Source organism: Peromyscus eremicus, chromosome 5 (genome assembly GCF_949786415.1).
Source record: "Peromyscus eremicus chromosome 5, PerEre_H2_v1, whole genome shotgun sequence".
Classification (NCBI taxonomy): Eukaryota; Metazoa; Chordata; class Mammalia; order Rodentia; family Cricetidae; genus Peromyscus; species Peromyscus eremicus.
The window spans coordinates 80191276-80195812 of NC_081420.1; the positions used below are offsets into that span (position 1 = coordinate 80191276).

General features: G+C 40.5%; 1 pseudogene; it reads right to left on the reverse strand.

The window, feature by feature from the left end:
• Positions 1 to 309: 309 nt before the first annotated feature.
• On the reverse strand, positions 310 to 994 carry LOC131910584 (dnaJ homolog subfamily B member 6-like; annotated as a pseudogene).
• Between the last annotated feature and the right edge of the window lie 3543 nt (positions 995 to 4537).

Consider the following 4537-nt stretch of genomic DNA (forward strand, 5'->3'; position numbering starts at 1 on the left):
AGCAGATCCTGTTGGTGTTAAAGACAGTCTTGTCCCAGCACTACTCAAGAGTCACAGGCTCACCTTGGATTACAGTTTTTGTTTTGTTTAAAGTAAAAAGCATAAAGAGATTATAACAATTTTTAAAGACAAAAAAGGGTCTTATTTTGTGGTCTGTGACAAATAGGGGCTCCGATGAGCTGTTTTATAAATAGATTAGGTGCAGTTATACAGAAAGTCGAGTTCGTTTGAAGTCTTCAAAAAAGTTCCTGTTATTCCTCAAATGGTGCTTGTTATGGTTTAGCATTTCTGTTAAACATGTGCGTGGAATTACTTGTTATCCAAGCGTAGCAGGTGCTCCCACCGTTTATCCAGTTTATCCTCAAGGACTTTAACTGTCCGTCTTCTTTATCGTCTGCTCTTTCTTGACTATTCTCCAAAATTCTCTTTGTAGTGATTTTTTGCCATTAACTCACTATCTTAGTAGAAGCTGATATTGATTTGAAGTCGCCCATTCCGCTGCGGCCAAGTGAGGAAGAGAATGCAGTGAGCCCCCGTGACTTTGTGACCCGAACGGAGTGAATCCTGTATCAAAAACGGGAAATCCACCCCCAAAAGATGGAAATCTACTGAAGGCAGAGAAAAACGAGACAAATGGGTCTTCAAAGAAGTCAAATGAAAATGGCTCCCTTCCACCAAAATATCTCACATCCGGAGGACATCCTCTGGATTCCGGAATGTGAAGCCAAACTCAAACGACTGTCAAAATGGCTTCCACCTCCTCCTCCACCACCACTTAATCCTTCTTTGCCATATTTTTCACAGAGATCCGATTTTTTGCATCCGATAACACCTCATATGCCTTGGCTACTTGTTTGGATTTCCGCTCTGCTTCTTCTTTATTTTCAGGATTTCTGTCCAGATGTCATTTAAGTGCCTGTTTCCGATACGCCTTTTTAATGTCCTCAAGTGAGACACATCTCAGCACCCCCAGAACTTCATAGTAATCCACCATGTTTTAACATACTGTCGGAACAAATCCAAGGACTTGGCTCGGCGACTGGTAAGGGGGGGATGTCCACGGCCATCTCCTTGAGGTTCTGACACAGCTGTGCTGGTGGCAGTGGTGGCGTCTCCTCCAGACTTTTTTTTTTTAGCATGCATTTATTTTTTTAGGATTTCACACATGAGTACTGTGTTTATACAATCCCATTCCATTTTCTACCCCCTCCAATTCTTCCCATGCTCTCTACCCCACTCTCTCTCAAATTTATGACCTTGTCTTTAATTATTGTTATATATATACAAATGTTGTTACATATATACATATGTAACATATACATCTTCCTTAATCATATATATATACACATACACACACACACACACACACACACACACACACATATATATATATATATATATATATATATATATATATATATATATATATATATATATCCTGCTGAGTCCATTTAGTGTTGCCTATATGCATATGTGTTTAGGGCTGACCACTTGGGATTGGATAACCTCTCATGGAACTCATCCCTGGAGAAGACTGATTCACACTCTCTCAGCATCCACGAATTGCCCATGGCATTTCATCTAAGGATAGGGAATTATGAGATTTTCATCATCCACACTGGAACATCAACTGCTGATGTCTTTGTGCTGGTATTTAGGTGACTGCATTGTTAAGACTCTGTGGGCCAATTCCATCATATACAGAAGACACTATGTCATGAAGCAAATGCTGTGGTCCCTGGTCCTTACAGTATCTCCATCCCCTATAATGTCCCCTGAGCCTGTAGAAGTATCACTGAAGATGAGCACAGTACAGTCATTTTGATCAGTTGTGGATTCCTGTGATGGTTTCTATCTGCTGCAAAATGGAGCTCCTTTGAGGACGGAGTGAGAACTACTTACCCATGGACAGAAGGCTAGGAATTTAGAATGCAGTTTATATTTATACTGATTTATGAAACTGGCAATAGTAGTTGCTCCTCTAGGGTTCATGACCTCACCAGTGTAAACCAGCGTATGGGTTACACTACCAAAAACAAATGCTCTCCTATTGGGCTGCCCTTAAGTCCCATTAAATGACTGTTGGTTATCCCCAAGGTGTAAGTGCCACAGTTGTCCCCTTGAGGACTCTCTTGTCCTGGTCATTGTTGCGGTTCATAGGTATTAGAGCTGTGAAGGGCTACTGACGGCTTTTCTCCCTCGATGACTTGTGTAGCACCTCCCCTTCCAGCTGGATCTACCCTTTCCATCTCATCAGAAAACAAACTAAAGGATATTTCTAAAGGATAATAATAAAATATAACAAGGGAAAACAAAAGCTAACACATCCGAATAGGGCAATACAAATACACAGAAGGAAAAGAGCCCAAGAAACAGGTATAGATGCAGAGATCCACTCGTTTGCATATTCAGGAATCTTATAAAAACACAAAACTGGAAATCATCATATATATGCAAAGGGCCTGTAGGGCAAAAATGGGAATATATATATATATATATATATATATATATATATATATATTAAAATTATTTTAAAAGGCGACATTATGAGACAAAGAACTTCCGAGATGCCATTGAATTTGGAGTTTTTTTGGTGGCTGTTGGCCATCTCCTGCTGGGCATGCAACCTAACCATAGGAGTTTTGTTTCCCAAGTGAGACTCCCTTGGAAAAAACTAAATTTTCTTTTGCAAATGCTTATCAATTGGAGATTACTTCTGGGTTGGGGTTGAGGTCATGTGTCTACTTCTTTCAGCTCTAGGACTGCAGCTGATATAGACCTGTGCAGGCCCTGGGCATGCTGCCTAAGTCTCTGGGAGTTCATATGTGCATCAAACCTGTTGATTTAGAGGGCCATGTTTCCTTGGTGTCCTCCATCACCTCTGGCTCTTCCATTCTGTCTACCTCCTCTTCTACATGGTTGCCTGAGCCCGAGGGGAGGGATTTGATGGAGATGTCCAATTTAGGGCTGATTGTTCCAAGGTATCTCACTTTCCATATATTCTGGCTTTGATCTCTGTATTTGTTGCCATATGCTGTAGGAGGAAGCTTCTCTGGTGATGGCTGAGCAAAGCAATGATGAATGAGTAGAGCAGAATGTCACCGGGAGTCATTTATTGCATTTACAATAGTACTTGGTTTTACCCTAGGTCCCTGGGCCATCTAGTCTCAGATTCTTGGCCATCTCTTTCCACAATGTTTGTATGTCTTGCAGGTAGGACACTATTACAGATCAAGGGGTTTGTAGCTGTATTGGTGTTTACAGTTCCCAATTGGTAGCATGCAGAGTACCTTCCTATAGCAAAGACACTAGCCTGTAGGTGTGAAGGCTCTATGTAGGCACCAGCTCAACTTCTCCACATCCAGTAAGTTGTGTAGGTGCTGTCTTCAAGGAACAGACCTTGCTGTCAGTTTGTGGAGAGCAGCCACAAACTGTCTTGGCAACAGTCTGGGTTGTTTGGGACCCCTTTGGCCAACAAGTCTGATGCATCCCATTTCTGGTACTGGAAGCTTCATTTGGTAACAAGAGATGGCCAGCTGGGAGTCTGTCTTTCCCATTATTTTGCAATTTCATTTAGATCACCTTTTGTAAGTGATTTCTTCTTTTTATTCTAGAGCTTTCAGTGTGTTAAGTTACTAGTATGTGATCTCTCCAATTCTATCTAAGTAAGCATGTAGTACTACGAACTTGCCTCTGAGAACTGCCTTCACTGTGTCCCATAAGTTTAGGTATGTTGTGTATTCATTATCATTAAATTCTAAAAAGTTTTTCATTTCTTTCTTGACCCATTTTTCATTCAGTAGTGAGTTGTTCAGTTTCCATGAGTTTGAGTTTGTAAACTTTCTGTTGTTTCTACCCAGCTTTAATCTGTTGTTGTTATACCCAGTTTCAATCTTTAATCTGTGGTTAGGTAGGATCAAAAGTTATTTCAGTTTTCTTGTATCTGTTGAGACTTGCTTTGTGTCCCAGTCCGTGGTCAATTTTGGAGAAAGTTCCATGAGCTGCCTATAAGAGGGCATTTTTTTTTGGGGGGGGGGAGGGGGCTTCGAGTGAAGTGTTTTGTAAATATCTATTAGATCCATTTGCTTTAGGGTGTCAATTAGCTCCAACATTTCTCTGTTTAGTTTTTGTCTGAATACCTGTCTATTAGCAAGAGTGGGGTATTGAAGTCTCCCATATCCATGTGATTTAAGCTGTAGTAGTGTTTCATTCATAAACTTGAGTGTCCTTGTGTTTGGTGAATAAATGTTTAGAATTGCATTGTTCTCTCGCTGGATTTCTCTTTTGACCAATATGTAGTATCTTTCCTTATCTCTTCTGATTAGCTTTGGTTTGTAGTATATTTTGTCAGATATTAAAATGGCTACACCAACTGGCTTCTTAGGTCCATTTTCTTGGAATCTCTTTTTCCATCCTTTTACCCTGAAGTGGTATCCATCCGTGATGTTAAAGTGTTTTGCCTGAACGCAGCAGAAGGATGAATCCTATTTTTGCATTCGTTATTATAGTCTGTGCAGGAGGTTTGTTCACACTGTCA